The sequence below is a fragment of the Nicotiana tomentosiformis genome, chromosome 8 (assembly GCF_000390325.3).
Source record: "Nicotiana tomentosiformis chromosome 8, ASM39032v3, whole genome shotgun sequence".
In the NCBI taxonomy this organism is placed as follows: domain Eukaryota; kingdom Viridiplantae; phylum Streptophyta; class Magnoliopsida; order Solanales; family Solanaceae; genus Nicotiana; species Nicotiana tomentosiformis.
The window spans coordinates 91,080,992-91,099,999 of NC_090819.1; positions in this window are offsets into that span (position 1 = coordinate 91,080,992).

Genomic DNA, 19,008 nt, shown 5'->3' on the forward strand with positions numbered 1-19,008 from the left:
ATCGACATATTGGTGGGTTGTTACGACGAAGGAAAGAGAACATCAATGGTTATTTGATAAAAGGATTTGGGGAATGTGTTCTATATTTGGCCTTATCGATTCATGTTCATGTTTTGGGAAGACTAAGAGTTTATGCTTCGTGTAGATGTGAAATACAAGGAAAGTGACTCTCAACAATGGTTCTAGTGGGTTCAAAAATTCAAAGTTTGGTGCCTAAGGATTTTGAGCCAATAATATGGTTAAGTATTGAGCTTTTGCAGTTGATTATAAAAAGTGGCTTGGAGTGTTCTACGTTATCTTTGGTATGTGGTGTGGCATTGGAGGAATGGGAGAAAATAACTTTGGATTCATAGAGGGATTTTCAGAGTGGGTGTACCAGTTAAAGATGCAAATATGCGCATAAGGAGGGTATGAGATGGTTCGTGGGTTTTGGAGACAACGTGGTCTCGTGAAATAAGGTCACTCAGGATGAGTCCAGATTTGGGTTCATGATGTTTTGAATGGAGCTATTACTATTTCTAGGGCAAGTCCCGAGTAAATTAGAAGAAGTGGATCGGTTGGTAATAGTTGAATCAGCACGGTTTGGCAGTGACCAGTTTCTCTAGTGTGAAGTTATACATGTGGTTTGTGGTTGTAAACTTCGGATTGAGCACCACCACAACTTGGTTGATTTGGGAGGTATTCGATTCGTATGGCTTTGCTGTGTAAAGGGATTTCCGAAAGAGTTATGGCAGTTTAGATTACGACATGAGGTTATATTTTCTGCGGTTTGGGAATTTAGTTGTGTATTGCATTGGTTATTCTGAAATGAGCTAAGTAAAAGGTTTCTACATGATGAAGTGTTTACCCTATTAATGGTTCAGGAGTTTTGATGAAATTCTTGTACTCTCGCGTATTGGCATGTTAGGTGCAATGAGCGGCATGGGAATTGGAAGTTGAGGATCAAGGTTATGGCTCGGTGTAGTAAAGGGTGTTACGAGCTTTGATAAAGCAGGAAAGGATTCAGATGTTTAGAGTAAGCTGGTATTATCTTTAGCGTCACCTGAGATCGGTGTCCCGTGTAAGAGGCTTGTGTACGGATTTGCGAATTCTCGATTGACTTTACAGCATTGTATGGCTGGTGGTTTGGATGTGCAGACTATATTACCTTATGCAGAAGGTCGTGGGAGCGTATCCCCTGGAAAGATTACATAGGTGTGGCATGCTGTCACTTGATTGATTAAAGACTGAAATCAAGTATGTAAATTATGGTACTATCGCAAAGGTGAGGGTTTAGGCCTGGAAGGCGCTCTATTCATTTTGTTGTGAGATGCAAAAGTTGTTTCGGATTCGACGGTTGTTCTTGTGTGTCATGGGAAAAAAGGGTTATTGTGGATCCTTGAAAAGTTATTGGCCCAGTATGGTACGATCAGAATCGGCTTGGGGTCCATGGATGGATCTAAATGTGAGCGTGTGCTCTATATCGGGCCGGATGCGCTCATTTCAGCATAGCGTTGTTTGCGGAGGAGTCTTCGAGCCTTGGATGTTATTTCTGTTATCATCTATTCTAGGTGATCTATATTATGCAAGGTGGTTTGTGAGGTGGCTTGAGTATTCACACATGTGTTGTGATCCCATGTAGTTTGTGGTGTTATATGAGCGAGATGGTTCTCCAGATGCAGGTCATTTATTGCACCCTAGTTGTGCTTGGTATTGTAGCATATGGCGCTATCCATCTCCCAGAGTTATATTTTGCACTTGGTGTGCTCGTGGTCGATATTCAGGCTTTTCGTAGGTATATGCAATTCGGCCTGATGGGTACTCTCCTATTTATTGTCATGTGTAGATCGGGTGGAACACTGCCACGGGTATATGGTTGGATCGGGTGGCACGCCGTGACAGATATGTTGTTTGGATCGGGTGGCACGCCGCCACGGGTATCGTGGTTGGATCGGGTTGCACGCCGCAACGGTATCATGTGTGGTTCGGTTTGCACGCCGCAACAGTATGATGTCGAGTATAATTTCCCATAGTCATTATTGTGTGTTTTGCTTTTCATTTCCTGAGGAAGGTGCATAACATCTTTTTGATTGTTTAAATTAGTTACGTGGGTTGAGTAGTTCATTCCAGAGTTCGTTTTCCTTATGTATCATATTCGAGTTTGTAGCTTGTTAGCACAATGTGGCATCATATGATGCTTATGCAGTATCTGAGGTGGCTTATTGCATGAGCAGCTTGTAGTGGGTGAAATGAGATTATTAGACCTGGGATCAGTGCGATTAGATTTATATAAGGCATATTAAAGAGTAAATATTGTTATTCAGTCCAGAATGAGGTAATGGTTCTTTTCGAGAGGAGAGACTCGATGATTTGTTGACTCGGTAGTTGGTTATGAATTTCTACACATCTCTTCCATCGTGGAAATATTACAAGAGTTGGAACATGACTTATATATGTCATGAAGTGTGTCGTGGGCATCAGATTCGTGGAATTTTGGCTATTGCTATCAGAGGATATTATTATGGTCATGTGAATTATGCGTTGCATGATAAGAATTTAGTAAGGGTATACAATCATGCTTGGTGCAGTGTGTAGTGATTGATACGGTGTTCGTATGTTGGAAACATGCCTGGTGGAGAATTTTGGATGTTGGAATTTGACCTCTAAGACGTGCTTGACTAAATAAAGGGGAAGATCTTCATATTTGCTCGAGCTAATATGCTCAACTAAATTGTGGTAGCACGGGTAGGTGCACGAGGTGTTAAATAGTGATTTCAAACAACTCCATAGCAGTTCTTAGCACGTTCGAGGATGAACGTATGTTTAAGTGGGAGAGAATGTAACGACCCCACCGGTCGTTTTGAGCTCTAATGCATCGTTCGATGGTTTGAGGCCCTGGGCAGTTTCACTTCGGGTATTATGACTTGTATGTGTGGTCGGAATTGAATTTCGGGAAATCCGGAGTTGATTTAGAAAGAAAATTCTCATTTCGGAAGCATTAAGTTAGAAGAATTTACTAAGCTGTGATTTTTAGTAAACAACCTCGGAATCGGGATTTGAAGGTTCCAACAGGTTTGTATGATGATTTTGGACTTAGGCGTATGTCCGGATAGGGTTTTGGATGACTCGGGAGCGTTTCAAGGCCTATTGTGGAAAGTTGGCATTTTTGAAGGATTTCATAAATTTGGGTGGAAGTGCATTTCAATGTTATCGATATCCGATTGGGATTTCGAGCCTGGGAATAGCTCCGTATCATGATTCTAGACTTAGGGGCGCATCCAGAAGTGGATTTGGAGGACCGTAGGTCGTTTCAATGTCATTTGGCCAAAAATTGAAATTTGAAGGTTTTTGGAAAGTTTGACCGGGTGTGGACTTTTTCATATCGGGGTCGGATTTCAATTCCGGAAGTTGGAGTAGGTCCATAATGTCGAATGTGACTTGTGTGCAAAATTTGAGGTCAATCAAACGTGATTTGATGGGTTTCGGCATCAACTATAGAAGTTTGAAGTTCTAAAGTACATTAAGTTAGAATTGGGGTGGTATTCATGATTTTGATGTTATTTGATGTGATTTGAAGCCTCAAGCAGGTCTGCGTTATGTTATGGGACTGGTTTGTGGACTTGGACGGGGTCCCGGGGGCCTGGGTGTGTTTCGGGGTGGTTTCGGATCAATTCGGGCTGTTTTGGCTGCTGTTATTGCTGGTTCTGATGTTGTCCTTTGCGAACGCGAAGGGAGTCCCGCGATCGCGAAGGGAGGATTTTTGGGCTGCTGATGGTTGTTCATCGCAAACGCAGAACGAGGGCCGCGAACGCGAATGAGGGTCTGGAACAGCTTACGCAAATGCGGGAGAGCTGTCGCGAATACGTAGAAGGAAGAGGGAGCAGGACCTGGAGCAGTTGGCCTTCGCGAACGTGACTGGTGGAATGCGAACGCGATGTGTGGTGGTCTCAAATTTTCGCAAACACCACCAGGAGGATGCGAACGTGAAGAGGAAATTGGAGGCAGTGTTTCTTTGGCCTTCGCGATTGCGATGGACTTTCCGCGATCGCGAAGAAGGGCGGACCTGGGGAGTGAAGTTTTAAAGACGGGATTTGACCATTTTCCTCCATTTTTCATTTGGTTGGGCGATTTTTTGAGCTCTTGGAAGGGATATTTTCGTCATCTATGTAAGGTAAGTGATTCCTACCTATTGCAAGTTAAATACTTGGATTATATATAGATTTTAACATTGAAATTCATGATACCTTTGAATAATTTTCGAATCCGGGCATGTGGGCCCAAGGATTACTTTATCGGCTTTTCGAGCGGAGTTGGGAATTTGTCTAAATTGATTTGTTATGAGTATTAGAGTATATGTTTATTGGTTTGCACATTGTTTGACTAGTTTGGGAGCGACGAGCATCGGTTTGAGGTGTTAGAGGGCTTTGGAGCCGGTTATGGAACTTCAGAGCGAGGTAAGTCTCCTGTCTAACCATGTGAGGGGAAAACCACCCATAGGTGATACTTATTGTTATGTGCAACTAGTTATGGGCGCTACGTACGTACGAGGTGACGAGAGTCCGTACGTAGCTAAAGCATGTCTATGTACGGGTAGACTTAGGACCTTATCCTGTAATAATTGAATTATTTTAACTTGTTCTGCTGGTTTATTTAATTAAAGTTATAACTGAAATTGATTTAGAAATAAAAGTATCAAGTCAAGCTTTAATACCCTGAGTTGTTGTTAAGGTATTCGATAAATGTAAAGAGATGTACTTATTATTGTGCTCATGTACTTTATTGTAAGCGCGTATCTTGTGATTCAGAAACTTCCTTCCTTTCTTGTGGAGCGGGCCGAACACCTCGACAGTATCTCCCGGAATGGGATAAATTCATTCCTTTCTTGTGGAGCGGGCCGAACGCCTCGACAGTATATAGAGGTGCATCTCTAGTTCGTGCCGTTCGACCCTCGGCAGTGTACACACTACTCTGAATCGGCCCGAACGACCTCGGCAGAATCGTGCGTTATACCGCTAGTAGTCCGAATATTCACAAGATAAATTTTTTAGTGACGCCTGGTATTTTATGGTATTTCTTGTCTGATTAGTATTCACACTTGGCACTTAATCTGAGATATCGTGGTAGGATACATGATCGATAATTTTTTGATAAAAAAGGAAATATTTGAAACATTATGAAACTTCAGATTTCTCCCCTATTGCTGTGCACTTTACAATTATATGAATTATCGTATTATTTATTTAACTGGACCTCTAGTAAGTATCGATGTCGACCCCTCGTCATTACTCCTCCGGGGTTAGGCTAGATACTTACTGGGTACGTGTTGATTTACGTACTCATACTACACTTGCGGCATATTTTGTGCAGGTGCATATATACTCGGTGGTCTTTTGGGCGCAGAGGCGCGGATGTTGCAGGGACTTACCGTGAGTTGCATTTCATGTTACGATCCGCAACCTGTAGAGGCTCCATCAGAGTTATTTACGTTTCTCTTGTCTAATTTGTATTCCAGACAGATGTTGCATTTTTATTATATTTTCTAATTGATGCTCATGCACTTGTGACCCCGGATTTTGGAGTGATTATGGGATTTTGGAGTGAAAGAAATCGTGATTTCAAATATTAAAAGGAGTAATTAAGTTAATTAATTATGGTTGGCTTGCTTGACGGTGGTGTTAGGCGCCATCACGACCTACTATGAATTTTGGATCGTGACAAAAACTTATTTCATTGTATAATTAGTTGGTTACAACATAAACCTGTCAATTTCTCGATCTTGACGTAACTTGCTAAACTGTATTTTTATTTTCGGATATAGATAGGTAACGGATGATCTTGGAGAGCTAGTTATAGAGTCAAAATACACTAGTAGATGTACATAATTGTACATGGTTGAATAAAGTTTTTTACTTTTCACCAAAAAAAAAGAAAGAAACATAAACTTGTCAATTAGCTTCAAAAATTTTCATCACACTAGAATAATGTATCTCAATTACAGATCAGTATAACTTGCATGCTTCAAACTATGAGAAGACTTGGGATTCATATAGTTTAGTTGGATATGATATTGTATTGTGGAACTTTCTTCCCCGTATGCTTTATTTACTATTCACAAAAAGGCTATCTGGGAACTGAATCATCACAATCAGTTTATTTGTGTACTGCTCTAATTTCCTGTTTATAATTTAAGTAGACTTTCATTAGCCCCCTTTAGAGATAGAGGCACGTAGAAAAAATGCCCCCTTATTTAGAAAGACAGTCAAGGAAAATAATATAAAAGAGAATAATTTGCAAGAAGTCTTCAAACGTTACTTGTAATGAAATGAAATATCATTGTCCTATTTTCCATGTGTTTACCCGAAAAATCGGATAACGTTGAATTTATGTATGATTCTAAGGGCAAGTAGATTCCTCTGATATGAAAGTAACAATACACGTATTTATATTGCAAAAATAAAAGATGATGTACAAAGATATTAGGTGAGCTTTAGAAAGATAAACACAATAAATTCTTGATTCCAGTGAAAAGTGTGTTCTATTACAAACTCTCCTCGCCTTTATAGCCAAGGATCGCTACTTTATCTATAGCAACATGATGGAATAAATATTACTAGTAGAGGGCCCATGATGGTGTGTCTCCTCCTTAATTCCCGCAGAGATTCTCTCCTTTGGTGCGGTTGTAATAGCTTTTATCTGTGAACTCGATACCGACTCGAGCTCGGTACCGGATCGGAACCTCGGCCTTGATTTCGAGCTAGGTGATCACTTTCGGGCATCGATGTTCGGGACCTGTATCGACCGATGTTACCTCGGTCGATTCGAATGCCCGGGCTCGACGCCCCCATCTCGGAATTAGCTCGGGGTCTTCATGAAGGTACCCCTCGATTGAAATGCCATCCTCGATCGATCTTCACGACCGAGGATCGGTTTTAACCGTATACAGATAGCCCCCTCGTTTTTCGGAAAGGAGATGACGAGGAACGATGTGATTTCCCTAAGGTTCGACCGAATCGATAATGACGTTTCTATCGGCTTTGACTATGATGTGCGTGATAGCTGTCCCATCGATTTGGTTTTATCGAGGCATTTAATGCGCGTCAGTCGGTGGTCGGCCACCGCTAGACGAATCGCCGTGCCTTATAAATGATTTTCGCATACAATGTTTTCCACTTTTGTGCTTCCTCTTTTCCCAAATTCTCTTTGATTAGTTTCTCTTATTTCGTCATTTTAGTGCCGCTTGTACCAGAGTTTCGGTGCCGTCCCTTCTTTCATCTTTCTTTGCGACGTTTGCTTCTCGTATTAATGGCGAAAACTTCAAAAATCGTACCTCACAAGGAGAAAGCTTCTTCCTCACGGCCGCGTGATGAATAGGCGCTGACCGAGCTGTCCGTTCAAGATTATATTCACGGCCCGTGTATTTTAAAAGCTGATTTTAAAGTGGACAATCCTTCATCCGTTCTGGGTCGGTGTGAGCACGTATCGATGTATATGTGCTCTATAGCGGAGGTTAACCTCGAGGCCGTCAGGAAAGATTGCGGCTGGGGTTCTGAGGTTGTGATACAAATCCCCTCCTCCGATGAGAGCATCACTACCTATGTAGAGGGATTTCTAAGTGTTTACACCTACCCCTTTACGTTGGGAGCTGTCGATCCCGTGATTTTTTATTTCTGCAGGAGATATCAGGTCACCCTCGGCCAAATTCATCCTTCCTTATGGCGTATAGTCATCTTATTGCGTTTCTTCTCTATCAAAGCCGGAGGGTTGGATTTTTCTCTGAGCCACCTTATACGACTGTATCGGCCTCAGATTTATCGTGGACTTATTAGGCTATATCGTCGGGCATCGAAGGCTTTGATATCGAGCATCGATGAAGATAAGGATCGAGGCTGGATGGGTCGATATGTTCGAGTGAGGACCCGTGATCTTATCCCGGAGGAAAAGATGTCGTTTCCTGAAAAATGGGACTTCGACCGTAAGTGATCTGTGTTTGCTTTTCGTGTCTTTTTCCGTGTTTGCTTTTCGTGTCTTTTTCCGTGTTTGCTAATATTATTTTCTGATGTTCAGCTGCACCTTGGATGCCACAAGCTGTGCCTGATCTCGAGGATTGGGTTCGAAAGTTAGCCTCGACTTCATCCTATGCCGAGCGCGCTTGCCGTGATTAGGCTAAAGGTAGATGGGAGGCCAAGAATCATGGTGAAGTTCGATTCCTGTTTCCCTCGAGGTATATTCTGCGTTCATTTCGTTATTGAATTTTCCCTTGTATATAGGTGTAACTAGGGATGCCGTTATGTGGCCTTCGAGCATTGATAAAGGCAACAAGCCCCCGATCCTGGAACAGGGAAAAGAAAAAAAAACGAAGGGCTTCCTCTCGGCCGGAGGACCCTAAGCCTAAAACTCGAACGGTGAGGAGAAAAATCATTGCCCTTTAGATCGACTCGGTCCATCGACTGAGGGAGGAAGAATAAGAAGAAGATAGCTCCTCGGCTTTGGTAGTCCGACCTGTGGAGGCAGTAGAGGTTGTTAGAGCTGCTGAGACGATGGCGGCCGTGCCCATCGGGGTTGGTTCCGAAGACCTAGGTCTCGATCGGAGAACTCCGAGTGATTTGCTCGGGGCAATGGCAATGGGTCATTCACCTTCCCTTCCGTCTTTTTCTGAGGAGGCATTGAAGGAGGCTCGAGAGCTGAAGACTCCTGATATTGGTGCTGGCTCAGGTGCAGCGGATCCTTTTAAGGATTGTTTTACCGGTGTTGATGATAGTTCCGATATCGGTGATGCCTCTCTTTTGTTAGAGGAAGCTCAGTGTTTTATTACTCGGGTAATGATTCTTTCGTACTTGTCTTCTTTGTTCTTTTCCATACTTGGCGGTTCCGATATCGTTGATCCCCCTTTTTTTTTCTTTATTGGTGTTGATGACAGTTTCTAACTGTGCAGGCCATCGGTAGGTTTCGAGTTGATCTTAGCCAGTGTGAGGCCGAACTTCGGAAGGTCTTAGGTGAGAGGGATGACCTTCGGCTTCTTTTAGCAAGAAGGAGGAGGCTATCAAGGATCTTCAAGCGGATTTGGCTAAGGTCCGTGAAGAAAGGGTCGAGCTCGATCAACAAGTGATCCTTGTTCTGTTAAAGTATGGATTCGACTCGACTTTGGAAGTTAACCATCCGTTGTCTCAGTTGCAGCAAAAGATCGAGAGGATCGGGCTACTTCGAGAGGAGGTCGATCAAATCCGGGCCAAATGCAACCAGTGGAAGGAGACTATTGACCTCCTGGCAGCGAAGAATGAAACCATCTTAACAAAGTTATTATCAGCCGACGTTAAGCTTCAAAATGTCAAGAAAAAGGTGTTGGCTCAGAATAAGAAAATCGATGAGCTTGAGATACGACTTGCTGAGGCTAAGGCGGAGGTTGAGTCGTCGAAAGTTTTGGCGGATAAGTCTATCACTGTATATCGAGCTGATGCTGAGGCCGCTCAGGTGGAGGCCCGGGAAGCGGCAAAGATTGCCCATGCTCGAGCTCATTGGGTTGTCGAACTTGTTAAGTGTAGATCTCGGAGGGAGACCCTCGAGGAGATTCACGCTCGAGGTTTCGATCTTACCGAAGAGGTAAGAAAGGCAAAAGAGCTTGAAGCGGAAGCTGAAGCCTTGGCTTCTGATGATGATGACGATGGTAATGATGATGGTAGCAAAAGCGGGTCCGAGGGTGGGGAAGACCTCGACCCTGAAGCTTAGAGTCTAATTCTCATTACCTGTAAATTAATTATTTAGGCAATTTTGTATATATATGACAAGGTTGATTTTGCTTGTTAAGGTGATGATGATTCGAATATTAACGTAAACTCTGAGTAAACGTTGCTTTTTCAATGTTTCAAGTTCGATTGGGTCCTTGTTCGAACTTGCCAGCCCGTAGGCTCAACGGTCGACTGAGTATTTCGAACATGATATAGGAGTAGCCCGTAGGCTTAATGTTCGAGTGTTTTTTTCGAACTCGAGATTATGTGGTAGCCCGTAGACTTAATATTCGAGTGATTATTTCGAACTCGAGATAATGTGGAAGCCCGTAGGCTTAATATTCGAGTGATTATTTCGAACTTAATGTTGAAGTAACCCGTAGGCTCAATTGTCGACTGAGTATATCGAACATGATATAGGAGTAGCCCGTAGGCTTAATGTTCGAGTGTTTATTTCGACCTCAAGATTATGTGGTAGCCCGTAGGCTTTATATTCGAATGATTATTTCGAACTCGAGATAATGTGGAAGCCCGTAGGCTTAATACTCGAGTGATTGTTAATTCTAGTTGCATAATAAATCTCAAGCCATTGTACATATGTTTTGGGCCAATCAAATATGAGCATGGTTTATTTTGACCATTTTGGCTCTTACAATTTTTCCTCTATTGTTGTGAGAAGACTTTATTGCATCTGACCTCGATGTATTTGAGGGCATGGTGCCCCCCGGTATTTGAGGCCGTTCGGGCTAAGGGTCGAAAGCCTCGTATACTATTTTGTCAGCGCAACACGATCGATGGTTGCCTCATTAAAAACCTTGCCGTAAAAAACCCATTTGGGAAAAAGCCGGTCTTAGGAAAAAAGAATGCAACACGTGCTTTTGTTCGAACTTCTGTATGGGACAGATGAATAAGGTCGGACCTTAGCAGTAGTACCGTTTTAGATGTGATACATTCCAACTGCTTGATAGCTGTTTGCCTTTATGATGCCGAGCCTGTACGATTCTTTCCCAAAGTGCTCGAGCACCTGGTACAGTCCTTCCCATTTGGTCCTAGTTTTCCTTCGTTTGGATTCCGAGTATTGATAGTGACTTTTCTTAACACCAAGTCCCCTGGCTTGAAGTGGCGAAGTTTAGTTCTTCGATTGTAATACCTTTTGATTCGTTGCTTTTGTGCGGCCAACCGGATGAGGGCAGCTTCTCGTCCTTCGTACGATAATTCAAGGCTGGTGTTCATAGCCTCGTTATTTGATTCTTTCATCATGAATCGAAACCTGGGGCTAGGCTCTCCGACTTTGACTGGTATCAATGCTTCGGAGCCATATACTAAGGAGAATGGGGTCGCCCCTGTACTGGATTCGATGTTGTTCGGTACGCCCAAAGGACTTCGGGCAGGATTTCTCTCCATTTTCCCTTAGCGTCGTTCAATCTCTTTTTCAGATTTTGAAGAATAGTTTTGTTTGTTGATTCGGCTTGTCCGTTTCCACTAGGGTGGTATGGGGTTACTAGTATCCTTCTTATTTTGTGGTCTTCGTAGAATTTTGTGATTTTGCTGCCGATGAATTGCTTCCCATTATCACATACTATTTTGGATGGTATTCCGAATCGGCATATGATATGATCCCACAGAAAGTCGATAACCTCTTTTTCTCTTACTTTCTCGAACGCCTGCGCTTCAACCCATTTAGAAAAATAGTCAGTCACAAACAAAATAAATCTGGCTTTACCTGGGGTCGATGGTAGGGGGCCGACGATGTCCATTCCTCATTTCATGAATGGCCATGGTGATAGGACCGAGTGAAGTTGTTCTCCGGGCTGATGGATCATCGGAGCAAACCTTTGACATTTATCGCATTTACGAACAAATTCTTTTGCGTCTTTGCCCATATCGATCCAATAATACCCTACTCTGATCACTTTTCGAACTAACATGTCGGCACCGGAGTGATTGCCACAGGTGCCCTCGTGTACTTTCCGGAGGATGTAATTGGTATCTCCCGGACCTATTCATACCGCCATCGGTCCATCGAATGTTCTTCGATATAACATTCCGTCCGCAGTCAATGTGAATCGAGCAGCTTTAGTTCTAAGGGTCCTGGACTCTTTGTGGTATGAAGGGAGCTTTCCGTCTTTTAAGTATTCAATATACTTGTTTCTCCAATCCCAGGTTAAGCTAGTAGAATTTATTTCGGCGTGCCCTTCCTCGATTATAGATCTTGAAAGTTGAACGACAGTTTTCGAGTTCAAATCATTCACCTCGACCGATGATCCTAAATTAGCAAGCGCATCGGCCTCGTTATTCTGTTCTCGTGGAACATGTCATAGACTCCATTGTTTGAAATGGTTCAAAGTGATGAGCAGTTTGTCCAAATACCTTTGCATTCTGCCCTCTCGGACTTCGAAGGTTTTGTTTACTTGACTCACCACTAGCAAAGAGTTGCAATTGGCCTCAATGACCTCCGCTCCCAGATTCCTAGCTAGCTCAAGACCTGCAATTATGGCTTCATACTCGGCCTCATTGTTAGTTAACCTGATAGTTTTAATAGCTTGCCTAATAATATTACCCCCGGAAGATTTTAAAACTATGCCTAGCCCGGATCCCTTTACGTTCGAAGCTCCATCCGTAAAGAGGATCCATGCCCTCGTTGATATATTTGATTTTAACAGTAGTTCTTTTTCGACTTTGAGTACGAGGGTCGGTGTGAAATCGGCCACGAAGTCTGCTAAAATTTGAGACTTGATGGTTGTTCGAGGTCGATATTCGATATCGTACCCGCTGAGTTCGATGGCCCATTTGGCCAATCGGCCCGATAGTTTGGGCCTATGCAAAATATTACGAAGTGGACAGGTGGTTAATACGCTTATGGGGTGGCATTGGAAGTATGGTCGTAATTTCCTAGAGGCGCTAACCAGCGCAAGCGCCAATTTTTCCAAGTGCGGGTATCTAGTTTCCGCTTCCCCTAAAGTCCGACTTACATAGTAAACTGGAAATTGCGTACCTTCCTCTTCTCGAACTAGGACACTGCTTATGGCGACTTTTGATACTGCCAAGTATAGGTAAATTTTTTTGTCGGGTTTTGGAGTGTGCAGTAGTGGTGGGTTCGATAGATATCGTTTCAGTTCTTGTAATGCTAGTTGGCATTCCGGTGTCCAAGCGAAGTCGTTCTTCTTTTTGAGTAGAGAGAAAAATTTGTGGCTTCGATCTGATGATCTCGAAATGAATCGGCCTAGGTCTGCTATTCTTCCTGTTAACCTTTGTACGTCTTTCACGCTGTTCACGATGGTGATGTCTTCAATGGCCTTGATTTTGTCTGGGTTAATCTCGATTCCCCGATTTGACACCATGAAGCCGAGGAACTTACCCGAGCCGACTCCGAAAGCACATTTTTCGGGGTTGAGCCTCATGTTGTATTTCCTCATAATATCGAACGTTCCCTGCAAATGGGTCAAATGGTCCTATGCGCGCAGGGACTTGACTAGCATGTCATCAATATAGACGTCCATTGATTTACCTATTTGTTCTTTGAACATTCTATTTACTAGGCGTTGATAAGTAGCTCCTGCATTTTTTAGCCCGAAAGGCATTACGTTATAACAATATGTTCCGCATCTGGTCACAAACGAAGTCTTTTCCTGGTCATCCGAGTTCATCTGGATTTGATTATACCCGGAATAGGCATCGAGAAAAGTAAGGATCTCGTGGCCGGCCGTGGCATCGATCAAGTGATCGATGTTGGGCAGTGGATAAGAATCTTTGGGGCATGCTTTGTTCAAGTCTGTGTAATCTATACACATTCTAAGTTTGTTTCCCTTTTTAGGCACTACGACCACATTGGACAACCATTCGGGGTATTTTACCTCTCTAATGGATCCTATTTTGAGCAGTTTAGTTACCTCATCTTTTATGAATGCGTGCTTCACCTCTAATTGGGGTCTTCTTTTTTGCTTCACCGGTCTGAATCTAGGGGACACACTTAGTCGATGTGTCGTTATGTCCGGCGGTATTCCTGTTATATCTAAATGGGACCAAGCAAAGCAATTGATGTTATCGATAAGAAATTGAATGATTTTCTTCCTGAGTTCGGGTTTCAAACCCCTTCCCAGGTATACCTTTCGTTCGGGCTAGTGATCATTCAAAATAATCTGCTCCAATTCCTCAATAGTTGATTCGGTGGCATCGGAGTCATCGGGGGTCACGAAGGATCGAGGGATCCACTGATCACTATCTTTTTCGATGCTCTGCTTATCTGGCTGGGTCGGGGCCGATGTCTTTGGTTGCTATTTGGCGTTCCGATCTTCGACTGTGCCTCTTTTTAAACCCGATCCATTCACTAGCGAAGACGAAGATGTTGGTTTTGCTTCTTCGATGGAGAACATTTCTTTTGCGGCTGGTTGTTCTCCGTACACTATTTTGACACCTGTCGGTGTTGGGAATTTGAGGACCTGGTGTAGGGTCGAAGGTACAGCTCTCATGTTGTGGATCCACGGCCTTCCAAAAAGGGCGTTATATCTCATATCGCCTTCGATCATGGGAAACTTTGTTTCCTGAATTGTTCCGACGACGTTTATCGGTAGGGTTATCTCGCCTTTGGTGGTTTGGCATGCCATATTGAATCCGTTTAACACCAAAGTTGCGGATACGACCCGGTTTTGTAGGCCGAGCTGTTTTACGACCTTCGATCTAATGATATTGGCCGAGCTACCTGGATCGATTAACACACGCTTAATCTTAATTTTATTCATGAGTACGGATATTACCAGTGCATCGTTATGGGGTTGGATGATTCCCTCTGCATCTTCATCATTGAACGATAAAGTCCTTGGGGGAGTGTAATCTTGAATTAAAGATCGCTTTTCCCTCACAATCGACGTTTTAGCGCATTTGAGTATAGGTCCCTGAGGGGTATCGACGCCGCCGATGATCATGTGAATGATGTGCTGTGGATCTTCTTCTTCGTTTTGCTTGCCGAAGTCCTTGTTTTTAAAATGGTTCTTCGCCCTATCACTCAAAAATTCCCTGAGGTGCCCTTTGTTAAACAAGCGGGCTACTTCCTCTCTTAATTGTCTGCATTCTTCCGTTTTGTGACCATGGGTGCCATGATACTCGCATATTTGATTGGGATTCCTTTGGGCTGGATCGGTCTGCATGGGTCGAGGCCATCGGGTATCTTTGATGCGTCCGATGGCCGATACGATGGCGGGTGCATCGATGTTGAAATTATATTCCGATAATCGAGGAACTTCTACAGGATCGACATGTTTATCAAAACCTCTCTTGCTCATAAGTCCCCGAGAAATTTTCCCCAGATCATATCTGTGGTTATTCCTAACTGTCTCATGTGCCGAACTGTGGTTCACCCGATCTGTGACGTACGGTTGATATAGGTCTTTGTTTGACCTTTGTTCTCTGTTGGTGTCCTTCAGAATTTTAGTGGTTGCACGGTTCTGACGCGTGGGTTCATACGGAAATCCCAATTGATCATCTTCGACCCTGATTTTCGATTGGTACCGATTGTGTATATCCGCCCAAGTTATTGCAGGGTATTCGATCAAGCTTTGTTTCAGCCGACGTGATGCTGTCGAACTCAGTCCGTTCAACCCTTGGGTGAAAGCTTGTATGGCCCAGTCGTCTGTGACTGGTGGCAAATCCATGCAGTCCATTTGAAACCGGGATACGAATTCCCTCAATATTTCGTCACCGCTTTGTGTTACTTTGAATAGATCCGATTTCCTCGTTACGACCTTTACGGCACCAACATGTGCTTTTACGAACGAATCTGCTAACATGGCAAAAGAATCGATAGAATTCGGTGGCAAGTTGTGATACCAGATCATTGCTCCTTTTGCGAGGGTCTCTCCGAACTTTTTCAATAATACAGACTCGATCTCATCGTCTTCCAAATCGTTGCCTTTGATGGCACATGTATAGGAGGTGAGATGTTCGTTAGGATTGGTCGTACCGTTATATTTGGGAATTACGGGCATACAGAACTTTTTTGGGATCGGTTTCGGGGTCGCGCTCGATGGAAAAGGCTTTTGTATGAATTTCTTCGAATCCAGCCCTTTCATCATGGGTGGAGCCCCCGGGATCTGATCGATCCTAGCATCATATGTTTTGAATTTTTTGTCGTTGGCTTCAACTCGCTTTGTGAGCTCCTCGAGCAGTTTAGCAATTTAAGGAGCGGTTCCTGATTTTCGCTCGCTGGGTTTCACTGTGTCGGGCTCCGTTCTGGGGGTTACTTCTCGAAGAAGCGGATTGGAGTTTGGATTACTTCGCATATGAGTTTGGCTCTGCAACTGAGCTATCGCTACTTGTTGGGCTTGTAGCATTTCGAAAATCATGCGCAAGCTGACCCCGATTTCCCCCGTGTTGTGGGTGTCTCGGGCTATGGGTCGAGCGCCACCCTGAACGCTTCTTTCCTGCTTGGAACGTTAATTCGCTTCTAGAGCTATTCGTGAATTGATATCTATTGGTACTTCGGCTCGAATTTCGGGTTCCTCGATTCGAGCCTCGTTGACGTTGTTGGGTAGCCTTTCGGCCACGGGCACCAAGTTGTTGGTTTCATCCTGAAGGCCGGCTTCGAGGTCGATTGGCAGAGCCATTGCTGACATGAAGTTGTAAGCTGGAGTGTGCTGTATATTTGTATCAAATAATCACTTGTTATCCTTAGCCCTACGGTGGGCGCCAAACTGTTTATCCGAAAAATCGGATAATATTGAATTTATGTATGGTTCTAAGGGCAAGTAGATTCCTCTGATATGAAAGTAACAATACACGTATTTATATTGCAAAAATAAAAGATGATGAACAAAGATATTAGGTGAGCTTTAGAAAGATAAACACAATGAATTCTTGATCCCAGTGAAAAGTGTGTTCTATTACAAACTCTCCTGGCCTTTATAGCCAAGGATCGCTACTTTATGTATAACAACATGATGGAATAAATATTACTAGTGGAGGACCCATGATGGTGTGTCTCCTCCTTAATTCCCGCAGAGATTCTCTCTTTTGGTGCGGTTGTAACAACTTTTGTTTGTGAACTCGATACCGACTCGAGCTCGGTACCGGATCGGAACCTCGGCCTTGATTTCGAGCTAAGTGATCACTTTCGGGCATCGATTTTCGGGACCTATATCGACCGATGTTACCTCGGTCGATTCGAACGCCCGGGCTCGACGCCCCCATCTCGGAATTCGCTCGGGGTCTTCATGAAGGTACCCCTCGATTGAAATGCCATCCTCGATCGATCTTCACGACCGAGGATCGGTTAACCGTATACACCATGACTTATTTATAAGCAAACAAAACACTGGTCTTTCAAATAAATGTGAAATATTCAAAGAAATTTTACAAAATCATAATTAACATAGCATGAGTAGTCAATTAACAACCCATTATAATTAAAATTAACATACCATAATAGATTATATATCAACGAAATCCAGGCGAGAATCGCATAAAGTACAACCCATACAATTTCCTTCCTATTTTTTGGACTCACTAATTTTATGTTCTGTAACGGATACTCCATGTAATGATACCATGAGTGTTTCACTTTCTTAAAACATAATGGAGAAAAAGGTAAAAGATACTCCTATTATGCTTCAATCCATACAACCCCATGCATTTTATTCAGAAATTACTCTTAGTATATTTACAGAATAAGTAAAAGATTACATAAGATATGTATTATAGTACATTGAATATTTATGAAATAATTCTAGTATATTGAAAATTTAATTATGAATGTTTAATTATACAAAAAGGTATAATAATTGTTTAATGTATATATTTCTATTTTTATTTATGTATTTAAAAAAAATATATTCCCGGTATATTTAGAACTAGGATTGTTATTTTATTTCCAATTAGATTTTTGGAAGAAGAAAAGAGGAGGGACAAGATTTTTAATCTGGTTGTTAAGGAAGATAGAGAGAAGAATATATTTTTTACCCCATGCGTATTCCTTAATTAGTGGGATACATTTAGAATTACGATTGTTTTTTTTTTTTCTATTTTTAATACCTGCTATATCAGTTATTAAATCTGCTATTCCTGGAATATTTTATGACATCTGTTATTTATGTATATAAATCCTAATAGATGTTTTACGGTGTAAATGTGATGACCCAAAATGTCATCTTTAAATTTATTAATTAATTATATATTCTAAGACCTCGAAAAATACTATTTATCATTTCTATACTTGCGTGCGCGGTCCCTAAAATTTTTCGGGAAATTTTTATGTGAAAAATAGATTAAAATGTGAATTAGAGCTTTAAAACTCAACTGAATTGACTTTGGTCAACATTTTGAGCAAACGGACTCGGATCAGTATTTTGACAGTTCTGGTAGGTCCGTATCATGATTTGGGATTTGGGCGTATGCCCGGAATCAAATTCCGAGGTCCCTAGCCCGAGATATGGAATTTTGATGAAAAATTAAAAGTTTAAGTTCAAATAGTGACCGGATGTCGAATTATGTGCAAATGATTCCGGAATAGAATTTTGATAATTTCAACAGCTCCGTATGGTAATTTTGGACTTAGGAGCGTGTTTAAAATTTTATTTGGAAGTTCGTAGTTAATTAGGCTTGAAATGGCTAAAACAAAAACAAGAATTTAAGTTTGGAAGTTTGACCGGGGAGTCGACTTTTTGATACCGGATTCGGAATTCAGTTCCAAAAATTTTCATAGCTCCGTTATACCATTTATGACTTGTGTGCAAAATTGGAGGTCAATCGGAGTTGATTTGATAGGTTTCGACTTCGAATGTAGAAGTTGCAAATTTTAAGCTTCATTAAGCTTGAATTGGAGCATAATTCGTGGTTTTAGCGTCGTTTTATGTGATTTGAGGTTTCAAATAAGTTCGTATGATAATTTAGAAATTGTTGGTATATTTGGTTGAGATCCAGAGGGTCTCGGGTGAGTTTTGGATGGTTAACGGATCAAAAGTTGGACTTAAAATAGCTGCTGCAATTTTTTCTTTCTGCTGGAAATTCTGGGCCAAGATCGAGGCCCAAGATCGAGACCCAAGATCGAGGCCATAATCGAAGCCACGATCGAGGCCGAGGATCGAGGCCATGATCGAGGCAATGATCGAGGTCATGATCGAGGGCTACCTGGGCAGAATTACAAAAGAGGGCATTCGTCCCATTCGCCATTTTTAATAAATTGGAGCTTGAGCAGAGACGATTTTTGATAGATTTTCAAGAAAAAGACATTGGGGTAAGTGATTCTAACTTGGATTTGGTCTATAAACACAAATATATCATTGTTCTCATCATTTAATTAGTGTTTTGAGATTGAAAT